At 37.9% G+C, this 13,864-nt stretch overlaps 1 long non-coding RNA gene across 1 annotated transcript; it reads left to right on the top strand.

The window, feature by feature from the left end:
* The first annotated feature begins 174 nt into the window (after positions 1–174).
* LOC107079197 (uncharacterized) lies at positions 175–6,082 on the top strand. Its single transcript, XR_001480158.2, has 3 exons — positions 175–251; positions 687–834; positions 5,759–6,082. It is a non-coding gene; the product is annotated as an uncharacterized lncRNA (long non-coding RNA).
* The last annotated feature ends 7,782 nt before the right edge of the window (positions 6,083–13,864 follow it).

Below are 13,864 nucleotides of genomic sequence, written 5' to 3'. Positions count from 1 at the left end.
GAATACTGTATGTTTCCGTGATGTAACGTTTCCTCGAGCATTTCCCTTCGAAGTTACCGCAGTTTAGGGGAGATGGGGGGCACAGGTGTTGGCAGAAGGGTGGCCCCACGGTTCACAAAACTCGAATTTGATTGGTCGGAGGGTTTTGCGGAAATAAAGTCGCACATTCCCAAATGAACCTTGGGTTAAAGATTTGTTCAGGTAGAGAATGATCGAATAATTGCCGCATATAGAGCTATAACAAGTATGAGGTATTCTTCTTTGCATTAATATGTTGTTAATGACGTTTTACTAGCATCTAGAAAGGATGCTGGCTAATTATTTTCTATAACGACGTTGAGAAAGCACTTTCTTAAGTTATATATTGCATTTTATGGCCGCTGTTAGACATTTGTGTAGCATTCTGGAGATAGGGAATTGTTCTCTTAGATCACTAAATTCACTTACAGTACATTTAAAAAAGTATTCCAGTCAAATAAGATGCAATTGTACAAAGCAATTGCGGCACAGTAAAAGATTTTGCACGAATGTTTTGGAGGTTCTGACGTTTTAACCGTAGTGAATGTATTAAAGTTCATTCGCTCAAGCAGGCATTTTAACTGAATATTTGATGGCAGCGCCTGTTTTTTAACATCGTTTTGTAATTTTGCCCCCCTTCTCCTGATCTCCATCAATTGCAAATACAGTAGGGCGAGCCTGAAATCCGAGAGATGGGATGTCTTTGACTCCCAGACGTCCTGGGCCGTGGTCTCTACTCCGCGTGCTTTCCCAAGAGGAAACCGTAGTTGGAACACCTTGACCAGCCCTCTCTCCAAACCAGGATGTAATAACAAGGTAAAAGTTGCCGCAAACATCAAGCAGATTGCAAAGGTGAAACATTATGAATGACTATTAAAGAAAGAGCAGGTTCGCAGAAGCACGGTTCTCTTTTGCCCACCTGGTAAAATTTATATTTAACTGTTTAAGATGACACCGCGTAAAATGTCATAATATCGTCAACACAATTAAATTTTTGCCTTGTTAAATAACACTAGAATTAAACCTTCTGCATGCCTTGATGATTTAAATTAAAGACACTGAATAAAACCTTGTTTTCACAGCTCGAGCTGCGCGTTCCGACCCCAACACGCCCACACACACTTTTTAATTTATGTGTTTGTTTTACAGCCTGTTTTTCTTGCGTTTTTCATAACCTTTTTACGGTAGCAACAGGTGGAGCAGTATTACATTAAAGTACCTGGGTAGCTTGAGAGGAATATTTATTGTCGTGGTCAGAGTGTAACAGCACATTGCAAGGAAAAGTGAAAGGATTGTAACATCGTCATTATTATCTGAAACGTTGAAAACCACAAGCACTTGATAAGGGCAAGCCCGTGGTTTAAAGACACTTGTCAGTTATTTAAAACACTTGCTACTTAAGACTTACCTTTAAGCTGACGTTAAAAGTTATGTGGAATCTATCTAATCCGAAACGGTGCTTTAGACGTTTTGCTGGAAGGTATGACATTATTCCCTCCTCTCTTGAACTATAGCCAAAAGGCTGAAAGACATTCCAGATAACATAAGACTTGGGTATTTTCAAAGATTTTATTCCAGGCAAAATCTGCTTCCTATTTCTGGAAGTAAAGGTGGAAAAAAAGCTTTAAGGTTAAAACCCCTAGCACAGGCTTTTGCATATAGTGGAGCTAAAAAGGCTCTTTAAAAATCAAGTCAAAGTTATCTTATTATTAGCAAAATAGTGCTAAATAAAAATTAATAATGAGCCACCAGAGACTCATTAATTTAGCTGTCAGAAGGAAACCTAGGGGAAAGAGTTAGTGACATGAGAAATCTTTTCATTTTTTGTGTGTTTAAGGATAATTTTTAAATTGGTAAATAGTTTATGTTCACGCTTGAAATAATCCAATTGCTCAATACAAGAAGAATTTAAAAAAAAACTTTTTTTTTACTACACTACTTATGGTCTACAAAGTAAGTAAGCTACAACTTACTATAAACAAAGGCTTTGATTACTCTGACTTTCCCGTCCACTTTGGGATTAATAATGTAACGGCATCCTTTAAAATGACTAAAATGCATCGTTTTTGTTGAGTAGTCTTAAAGTTGATGTGTACAAATATTAATATATAAAAACAATGTTATGTTTTACAATGAAGGAAACACGTTGTCTTATTGTAAACATAAACAGAACTGAAAAATGGAATAGACTACTATCCCTGCATTTTGTTGACATGGTATCTTAGAGTGGTATCCTGGTTTAGCATGGTCAAAATATGGAAATTGAATGTTTTTTAATTCCCACATCAATTAAACCAACCTGTAAATCCTAGGTCACACTTCATACTGTAGGTCACACTGATGAGGATAAAACAGGGGGGTACAGCCATACAGTATGTTACACACATACAATATACAGTAACAGTATAAAAGGTTTACAGCAACAGAGGGAAAACTTCACAATACAGATGTATCAGCTGTGATTTCCAAGAAGCTTACAATTACAGTGTCTAGGTGCATTGTCTGAAAGGTGTAGAAATAACATTAACTACATATTATTTTATTTGTTGGACAGAGCAACATCATGCATTTTTTAAATGATGACAAAAGTCTTCAACACATCTTCTGAATATGCTTTCCTAGTTTTTGACATCCATCAAGACCATCCTCAGCTTTTATTAGAACACAGGTTACTACAGGGGCAGTAGCCAACCTTTCCGCCCATTGAAAGCCATTCACTGTCTGACAGTATACCAGCACCACAGTTTTGCCTGTAGGAGGAGCTGTGTGTCCCTCATTGATGAAGCTGCACGTGAACAGACACCAGGGACTTCTCAGAAGCCGTGGGTTCATGTAGAGCTTAGAAATCCCAGCACTTTCAGTATGGCTGCCACTTTGGGACTGCCAGTATAGGCGTTCCTTTTTCTAACATTACTTCTATTATAGTATCCTTGCAGAAGTCGAAGAATTGTTGAATCCGCTGATTCATTCAGTTTGGCTTAGTGATACAAACCGTGTGTCACACAGGGAGGATGAAGACTAGTCCAAGTGCCAGAGCCATCCTACAAGCTGGCAGGTCAGGTCCTAAGCTCCATAGAGCCTTGCAGGAAATCTGACTCCCAGCGGAGGAGGGATGCGTCTCTCACTGACCACACTGCAGGTTCACATCAGACTGCACTGCACAGGGCATCCAGCACTTACTGTTTTTTTTTCCATATTCGCTCTCAGTTATGTGTTGTGTATAATCCAAATATTTGTTGGAACTCTTTTAATTATTCACAGCTTTTAAACAGTAGAAGTTTCCTTTTAACTATTTGATTTTCTGACTTTTTAGTCATTGAAAACCTTAAACATATTCGAATTAGGGAACTGGGTTCAGGTAAAGGTTCAGTTAACTGAACTAGGGTCTTTCCTGACTAACACAAGCCCTTCCAGCCCCTGCTGACACTCAGGCAACAGTGCACTGGTGTTTGGGACATCTTAGTCACAGCTGACTAGTGACTTACTCTAGCTTCATCCCAATGGTGTTTGTATTACAGGGCTTGAACTACACTCTACACAGAAGCTTTTGCTTATTGAGCCAGTTAAAAGCATCATGACACATTAGACCTGAATACAATTAATTATCTCTGCAAAACAAAAGCAGGTGTCTCTTTGGTGAGAGTTTCAGTGATTAATGAGTACTTCATTATGAGTAGTATATAAATCAATTATAAGGCATGTGTGATGTTAATAAAGGAATCTGTCATTCTTCTGGCAAGGCTTCTGACATCCTTAAACCACTCCCACGCAGTCTTCTTAAGACGTTGCCTTTAGTGTTCTTTCAATCTAAATAGAAATGAATTTCATAATTACTTAACCAATATGTGATCATCCTGTACCTGTTTCTAGAAAGGAACAAAAGAATGTGTTTACATTCCTTTTCTGCCTAATCAATTGTGGTTCCTCAGCAATAAAGTTCTTGGGAAAAGACAAGGAAGAAAAAGGTTAATTATTTATCTGTTTTCCAAAGCAAAGGAAAGTGGCAGATGTAAGAAGAAAAGGGCTTTAATTTAGTGCATATATAATATTTAATATAATTAATTATGTAAATTATAATTGTAGAACAGCTTTATCAGTGCTGTGGAGCAGGTCTGTCCATGAAGCCTGATCTCCTCAGATCCTAGAAGCTTAACAAGGAAGGACTTGGATAGTGGTAGGATGGGAGACTAAGGAAAGCTAGGTTGCCACTGCAGGTGCTTTTGTTGGTGTTGCCTCCCTCTGGTCCAGTAATTTCTAACCAGCTCCCTGGTATGGTAGTAGAATAACACTGAAGGTCATCCTGAAGATCATCCTTCAGTTGAGACATTAAACTGAGGTCTTACCTATTTGTGGTCATTAAAGATTGAAAGGTCCTAACTGGAGTCGTAGGTCAAAGTCTTATGTCCTGGCTATAGTCTTCAGGCATTATCAACCCTGTCTACTGAAAATTCAGCCTTGATTCAACTGGTGAAATAAACTCCTCACCTCCTCAGCAATTTCCTTCTGATTTGCAGCTCACAAGGCAGCAGGAATACTGTACTTTGTATTGTTGCAAAAAGTGTGTAATAACATCATCCATGTATTATTTTCATTTCATTCTTTCATACCACTAACTGCTCGTGTTTAGCAACTCTTTGGCTAACTCCAGACTTGGATTATTCTATTGCCAGTGTAATTAGGATATAAGAAAACAGGGGCACCTCAAAAAGTAAAATTCTTGCCTGTCTATCATTTTATCCTCTTGTCAATGTTCCATTCCACAAATGGATGCCATGCTAAAACCATGTAATTAGCTCTCAACTTACCAAGTAAGTTCTAATGACTCCCAACTTACAGTACCAAATAAGTTCTAATGACAAAACAGGACAGCTGTCTGATCATTAGTTTGTCTCACTGAGTTGTAATGGGTTTTTTATACCCACAATAGGCTTGCTTGGTAAAACATCAATAACACACAGGCTGGTCCTGTAAAAAAGCTTTTTGGCCAGTTAATTCCAAGCATAATATGTATCATCCAAATGGCAATATTAAAGGGTTGACTGTTCCTGTTTGCCCTTTTGTTCTCTTGCTGATGCATGGCCTATACCACAAATTGTGCCTGTAGCAGCACAGAAACTGATCAAAGGACAGAGTAAACTACTATTGTTCAAAAGCTATCCAAATTATCATCCTGGGGGAAATTCAACAGCAGTATCATACAATGGTGTTTCTGTATAAATTACTATAGCCACACGACTGTCATTAGTCAGTTGTATTATTGTATTCTGAACATCAGACTGCTTGTAGTCCAACGTTGGACGCTTAACTTCAACAATCATCCTGGGCACCTGCTAAATAGCATATTGCAATATTATAGTACAAAATGATCATGAATATTTTTCACGAAAAATCATGATCATGAAAAGGCTCCAAACCTTCGAAAGAAAATACATGAATGCAAACTGTGAATAGGGGAGGTCTTCGGGTTAAAACCTTCCATATAATTTGTATTGCAAATGAAGAGCGTTTGTATTATCAAAAAGATTTCTGAATTAAAAAACTGAATATAAACTGGCATGATTCCATTCCATAGTTGATCCCATGGCATCACCCTCAAATCAGAGCAGCATGGATAAAATGTATATAGTGCCAAGTGTACATTTAAGCTGCATTGGGGCATTTTTCATCAATCATTACATAGATTTCCCTTTTTTTAAATGTATTTATCATTTTATTCCTACCCTGTATTTCTTTACAACAGCTCCCGCACAGCTTGAAGAGAATGAAGAAGGGCAGGCATACTCAGACAGCGCATACATTCAAGGTTTTGGCTTGCTGGAGGCTCCACAGTTCTTCCTGGGAGAACTGGCACTCATTGGAGGACCACATCTCCAGTTCATCCAGGAGAGCCTAGTGATGTGAACCAGGTTAAAGGCTGCAATGAGTTGCCATAGAGTTCAAACAGCACTTTACTGTCTGAGACACCTGAAAGCCTCTTGCTCAAAAATGTTTATTTATCCCACTGCTTAACAAAATCTTTTTGCAGCCACGCTTCTGCATCAGTAAAGAGTGTGCGATAACATCATTCATGTATTAGATTCATTTAATTTTTCCATCAAAGCCCTTGATTTTTCTGACTGAACTGACTGATTTTTCTGACTGAACCTGTTTGTGAGCCACAGGTAAATCTTAACAACAGGATTCCCATGGGTGACACATGGGAATCTACCATGATGAATCTACAGTGCTGAACTGATGTACTCTTAAATAAATCATCCCATTTTAAAAGGAACAGACCCATCACACAGAATTTGGCCTGTGTTGGCTCCGTGGTCCTCCTCCGTATGGGAGTCAGCATTAATCAGAAATGGATGTGCTTCGCCGATCAAGGCAACTGTGGATTTATTTCTCAGGAGAAGTAGACGTCCATGGTGAAGCTGCACGTAGGTGTCATATGTATTTTAACCGTCTTTCTTTACTGGAGAAGAAATGACACTTCATGATTGGAGTTCTTCTCATGACGAGTCTTTACAGCCTACACATGTTTTACAAATGTGATTTAAAAAGAGCTTCCAAAAATTGTGCTGTGCAATGTCAACAATCTAATTACCTCTTCCATGGATTTTCATTGTAAATATGAACTTCTTTAAACAAATTTTACGGCTGACAACAAGCCGCTTTGATCACTTCATAATTGTTGAAACCATGAAAGCAAATCAATCCAGTGTTCCTCCCCTCCCTTTAGACAACTTTAAAGAAGCTTAAAAGTCCACTCTATGGATTATGACTGCAAACATTTATCATTATAGTGTAGTGTATGTATTTTGGTTTTAATGAGTGTAATGACTCACTGTTCACAATTAAAGGATAAAATGGGTAGTACTCTTCAGAGAAAGAGTTATGCCACTCACATCGCATTGAGTATCAGGAAAGACAACATTTTTTCAATTGTTAAGTGAAGACCTTGAACTGATTTTGTTTGACACTGAAAGGACTGATTTTGCATTACTTAGAGTCACACTCAACACTAGAAATGAGAGCGTAGTTTTTTTATTGTGCTTCTTCTTTACCTTGTATTATCTTAAAATATTTGGTTGTCATTTAAACTGCTCCCTCACAGTTCCAGGGCACTGGGTTCAGTTCTGGCCCTAGAGATCTGTCTGTATGGAGTTTTCATGTTCTGCTCATATTTGTGTGCGTTTTCTCTGGGCAGTTTGGTTTCCTACCACATGCAGACTTGGTGTGTTTGGGTTTTCTAGACTGGTCCTGAGGGCTTACTATTGGTGCCCATTAACCAAGTTTAATAATTATCATTCATTTCAAATAGTAAGAGGTAGGTGCGGTAGCATAGAGAGTATAATCATAAGCAGTAGTGAAAAGGTCTTGCAGCTTTATTGACCAAAGTGGGGAGCGGTGGTTAAGGATCTGTTAGAGGAGGGTTGTGGTTTTGTGTCCTGCGTACAGCTCTGCTGTTTTTAGCCTTGCGTAAAAATACTTCACTCAGCCCAGGTGTGTAAATGCACAAAATGTTAGTTGCTTTGAATGACAGCATCAGCAAAATAAATATTGCCTAAAAAATAGCAGAACGGTTGTGATAAGTCAATGTAAAACAGCTGCCTTAAATTAGGCTTGGTTAAAAATCTGGAATTTTATTTTAAATACTGTATCACATCTTTCTTTGGCTTGGACCTACAGTAAATCCTAACATGTTTCTCCTTGTACATGTAAAGAATGTTTGGTCATAAGACAAATATTATACTTTTAAAAGTAAGACAAATGTGTCAAAAAAGAAAAAGAATAGACAGCCATCCTAAAGGTCTGAATATACAGTGTCTTGGAAATGATTTCAGATCCAGTTTGTAATATTACAGAAGGATGCTTAGACATTTTTTAGAATTTATATTATATTCTAAAACTGAATGCTCAAACTGGAGACTGAAGTTAAGTTACAGTTAATGTCAACAAAAACTAAAAAGAAAAAAAAAAAAATCATGTTGATTGCACAATTATTCAGACCTATAAACTCAGTATTTGTTGGAAGAACCTTTGGCAGGAACTATAGCCACAAGTCTTTCAGTTCTCTACGGACTCCACACACTGGCCTGGTGCAAATGTTGCCCACTCTTCTTAGCAAGTTTGCTCAAGTTCTCTCATGGGAGTACAACAGGTTTCAGATTCTTCAACAGATTCTCAGTAGGATTGAAGTTAGAACTTTGGCTTTTCTTCTTACGCCACTGCTGTGTAACTTTGGCCCTGTGCTATGGATCATTGTTCCGCTGAAAGGTCTTTAATAGACGGAACCATTTTGTCCTTTAGTGTTTGCCTTTTCTCTGTTTAATGTTGCTTCTATCTTAACAAACTTTCCAGTTATCGCTGAGGGGTCGTATAGTATGATGCTGCCACCATCATGCTTGACTGTAGGGATATTGTTTACATGGAGACATGCTCTATTGAGTCTGTGCCAAATGTAAATTTTGGCATTTAGACCAAAGAGTTCCCATTTCTTCTCTGACTATACCTTTTGTCACATCTTTCAGGATCCCTTAGGTGCTCTGTTGCACATTCCCCGTGGGATATAAGAAGGATTTTCCACTCTGCCATACAGGCAGGATTTGTGAAGTGACTGGGATATTGTTGACTTTTTCCACATCACAGAATTCTGCAGCATTTTGGCAGATATCATTGGCCTCACAGATGTGTCACTCGCCAGTTTCCTCCTTACCTGACTGCTGAGTTTGGAGGGACAGCCTAATCTAGGAAGTATCTACATGTTATGATGCACCATGAACAGTCTTCATGGATACGTTTTTGCTTGAAATTCATTGCATGACCATACGACCTCGCAGAGGCAGAAGTTTTTATTCTGAAATCATAAGAAAACTGTTATTGCGCACAGACAGAGGATATGAAACTAATCGTCTCAATCATTATGGTAATTTTGTGCACCTAAATTAAGGTTTGCCACACAAACGGTTTGTATACTATTGTATTCATGGATTTTAAATTTTCTGTCATATAATTTACTTCCTTCTTTTTATTTTTGCTTTGAACACATGGAGTGGGTTTTGCAAATAGCAAATATTAACTGCTGCTTTTATGTGCCATGCCTACAGCTTTTTAAAACAATAAAATGTGAAAGCTTTCACATTTTGCTACTTTAAAAACAAGACACGCAATGGTCTGAACCTACAAAGGTGTGAATACTTATGCAAGACGCTGTAAAAACAATCAGGGAGGAAACGGTCACAGTTAAGGCCTTTTTGTGTAGACGTCCGAGGCGGCGGCCTTGCTCTGCTTGGATACAGTCTAATGCGTCAGCAATTCATCCTTTCTGTAAGAGTTCGTGAAATATTTGCGATCTTGAGTGTAGATAAAAAAAGGCTTTATAAAAAGAGTTTAGGTTATGTACTTTACACGTCTAGGCCACTATGGATTTTGATGCAAGTTCTATATTTATCCAGTGGGTCTGTCTGTAATTTTACTTTGCCCTTTTAATGCGAGCCAGCTTTGGTGTTATTTAAATACCTCTAACCACAAATATGTCTGATTTGAAGGAAGCCACTTTTAAGAGCAGGTCCTTTCTTTGGCTCACTTGGGATTAGTATTGTTCTGAGGAGCGTAGCTGGTAACCAGCACTGCATGTACCAGATGTCAGTCTTAGGCAATTGATTAAGTGAAAGCAGTTGAAGTCAGTATAGCATTAACTCTGGTCCCCCACGTGGCTTCCTCCCGTGAAGCTACATATTCATTTTAAATGAGCCCATCAAAGTTGCTCATGTGTGCAGAAGTGGCAGATTCAGTCAAACAAATTGGGATTAACCTGTAAATCAGTCCAAGTTGAGAAATTTAATTTGTCTGTACCTGCTTTGTTGAAAACAATTGCAAAAGACATTCAGACTCCATGCAGATGTTAAAAGTAATGCTAAAAAAGGTTGAAAGCAAACTAATCAATACATAAGATTTTGAACTCGTTTTAACTGACAATAGCAGAATCCTTAATCACATGGTTAAAAACATGATGCAGCAGACTGATCAGGTCCACTCTGATCGATTAGCTTATAGTAATCACATGTGCAAGATCAACTAAGTGACTATACATTTGGTATTTATCTTTTTTCTCCTGTTCTTTCTTAATTCAAACAGTTCAGAGCTGGATTATTATTTATTATGGACAAATCTACATTTTTAATGTTATAAACTCAATGTGTGAATAAGCATTTTATCCTGAACAGGTGTTATATAATGGCAGTCCTAAACATTAGGACTATTGGTCTGAAACAAGCTTAATTCTCCAATTAATGTAATAAATATAGTATGTTAATTATTTGTCAAAGACATGTTTTCTACTTTTAATGAGCTTATCAATGCTTCTATCAATATCTCTGTAAATGTCTAAGGAATAGTAGTCATCACTACTAGTCCTTATATCTTATTTTACTTTTGTAAATTAATTAGAACTTTGATAAATGTAAAGGGTGTATCGCTGACCCAAAGCACAGAACAAAAAATATTTACTGCAGTTATTAAATCAGTTAATAATTTGGTATAGAAAGAGGATGTCAATGAACTGTACCAATGTTCAATTCAACTCTTTCCTGCCGTCATAAGATTCTTCTATTTATGATTGTTCTGATGTCTCAGGAAAAAAAAGAATCAGAAGAATAACTTATTTGGTCATCTATTATTATTTAACTTTTTTAAATTATATTTTAATATAAATATTAAATTTATGAGCTGTTGTTTCAGATTTAATTATTTTTCTATTCAAGCATCTGACTGGCATTAGAAAATAGTAGAAAAAGGGTGGGGTAACTCTTTTGAAACTACAGAGCCTTGACAGACGAGGAGTTAAATTTTATCCAGAGGCAATGTGTCTTTTTCTAATTAACAATACTTATTATCTAGAAACTTAATTGGATTCTACTAATACATAATGTATAATATACTTCTGTTCAATCTCTAATCCTTAGAAGCATGTCAGACACAAACTGAGGGGTCATAAGTTGACCAAAACAAACATAAAATGAGGTTTCCTTAGACAATTGTATTCATTTTAGTTTTAATGCTGAATTCCACAGTGTTTAATGTTTAATGTTTTTTTATTGTGCCATTTTGTGTCAGGAGTGAATGTCGTGAAGATCATTTAGGATGTGCCTGTAATTTTCAATCTGTTTTATGAGTAACTACCAAAGTGGATAACTGCAGTAGAAAAGTAAAAATTCCAGCAAAGAAAATACCATACAGTTCTCTTACAAATGTCTGTGTTTTAGATAATCACATAAAGAACTGAGACAGCTTTCAATTCCATTGAGTTCTGTGATCTTCAGTTTCAAAAGATGGTAGCTCCGTGTACTTGAAATTGTCATTCTGTTCATTAACCATGTGGTCTTTTCAACTGGGCTTCTATTTTTACTTAAAACCCTTGATCCTTGCCCAGGGTCAGCGATTCTGAAGTTTTATATCAAGATCAGTTATACAAGGAAACAATAGAAACGCTAAAGATACACTGCAAAGGGTTGTGGCAATGGCAAAGAGGATTATAGGATGTGATTTACCATCAGTTGGTGAGATTCACACCATCCACTGTTGCAATAAAGCCCAACCACTCAAGCCACAAACTGTTCTCCCCACTGCCCTCTGGCAAGTGGTACCGTATCAGCAGCCATTCTTATTGAGGTAGATAACTCTCCATCACTGAGGAGAGAGGGTGGTGAGTCAATCCTTTCTCTCTGCAAAGTGGGAGAATGGAAACAGGCAGAAAAGGAGGAGCAAAGAGAGCAAGAGAGGGTGTTGGGAGAGAGAAGAGTGTGGCTTTTGAGTTAGAAGAGAGGACCTGCTGGAGGAAAGGGGAGCCAAGAGAAAAGATGAGCTGAGGAGTTCTGGAAGAGCTGGGGAGGGTTGGGACAGACACCAGCTGTCCATTCCTAGTCCTGGAGGGCCAGTGTGTCTGCAGGTTTTCAAGCAGCAGCACCTGAAATGCTTTGAGAAGCGGTCTAAGAGGTCCAGTTCAGACTGTAATCAGCTGGTTTAGCTCATTAAGAGTTTGCATTTATTCATTTGGCAGATGCTGTTAGCAAGTCACAGCTTATGTGTGTGATGCTGTTAGCCAATCACAGCGACCCTGGCACACTGCAAAGGGTGTGGACAACAGTAGCATAAACGAACAATAAAACCATAAAAAACAGTGAGAGCAGCATGAATTCAGTTCTACGTTCTTGCACAATGCTAAAGAGTTTCAGAGCTCCTTGAAAGACAAGAAGCAATAACATAAGGCCATAGTCAGTAACCCATAGTATTGGATAGTCATGAGCCTCTGAAGTTAGATATATCTTGAAGAGACGAATTCTCGGTTTCTTGATGAAGATGGCAAGTGAGTCTTTCATTCATTCCAAGTAGGACTGAAATATCACAGACACAGTGGTCCTCCTGGACTAGGGCTGGACACCTCAGCAGTCTGGACCAGACACTTGTAGAGTAGTTGGAAGGATCTGATTTTGCTGATCTGTGGGCAATATGAGTGGGAGAGGATCGGGGAGTATAAGGGAGGAAAATTAAACAGCCGCTGGAGAGGGAGACAGCACAAGCCAAGCAAAGAGAGAAGAGCAGGCTCGGTGGAGTGAGCAGAGAAAGGTCAGATTTGTGGTCAAGCCTCAAGTCGTGCAAGATGGGACGGAGGGCTGCTGGTGTTCTTCTCTTTCTGAAGGGATACATAGGGTTAAGACAATGCACGAGGCAAGTGGTCCAATTTCAGAAATGTAATATGTTGGGCAACAAGTGAAGGTGGACTCTTAAAGAAAAAGATGACAAGTTTCACCTACCATACTTTCACTATTCTACAAAGCATGGTAATATTCAGGGAAGTGAGAAGTAGTGTCCTGGAGTACAGTTTGAATGTGCTTCCAAAACCTGACAATTATAAAACAGTTCACCGTCCTGCACATTTGCCCACTCATTAAACTGTTTAGAATTAAAGAACTTTACTGTAGAATTAACTTTACTGTAGTTGTGATGAAAATATTCAATAACACCTATAAATCACTTTAGGAAAATGAAGATAAGCCTTCAGACGTTAAACAGACAATTTAAAAAGGCAAACCTGTCCAAGATGAAGTGTTAACAGTTTTATTTTCTTTTTTACATTATATTATTGGATTTAAAATAATTTAAAAGTCTACCTAATATAGAGATAATAATAAAACCCTGATGATTTGTTTGAAAAATAATAGAACACAGATCAAAATTGCTTAAAATGTGTTTCCACAAATTTACAATGCTAAAGTAAAAAATGTGTGAACTCATTGAACTCACTGAACTCAAAGTCGGATGTCGGTGCTGGTTGAGCCCTATAATCCTCTCATCAGGTCATCCAGGGGAGAAAACAATGAGGGAAGACATAGATTAGTTAGTTACCTTACCTTCCCTTACCTAACTTTCTCAAACAGTGGCAGTGTCCTCCTATAAATAAAAAGTGAAAAAACTTTGGCCCACTGTGCACAGTCCCCACTGCTCTTCTGAAAAGTGTTTGAGGACCTTCCTTCCATTACACTGTTATCATTTTCCCTCTCAAGACATTGGGGGAAGGCTGAGTTTCACTAGATCAACATTAAACAATCCGAGAAATCGATGATCAGAGGTCCCCAATGAAACACTTATAGGGAAAAAAAATCCTATAAAATTTCAAATTTCTAGACTGTGCTTCTAAATTATTGGGAGAGTGCTTTACTAGCTTGTGTACATCACATAAATGTACTCAGGGCGTTTTCTTGTTAGCATAGCGTTGATAATGCCTTCTTATGTAACTTGTGGTTTTCAAATTAAAACATTATATTGCAGTTGTGTCTGAAGGCCTTATGATATGCACGTTTTT

The sequence above is a fragment of the Lepisosteus oculatus genome, chromosome 13, assembly GCF_040954835.1.
Source record: "Lepisosteus oculatus isolate fLepOcu1 chromosome 13, fLepOcu1.hap2, whole genome shotgun sequence".
Classification (NCBI taxonomy): Eukaryota; Metazoa; Chordata; class Actinopteri; order Semionotiformes; family Lepisosteidae; genus Lepisosteus; species Lepisosteus oculatus.
This window is presented reverse-complemented; position numbering and strand designations above follow the sequence as displayed.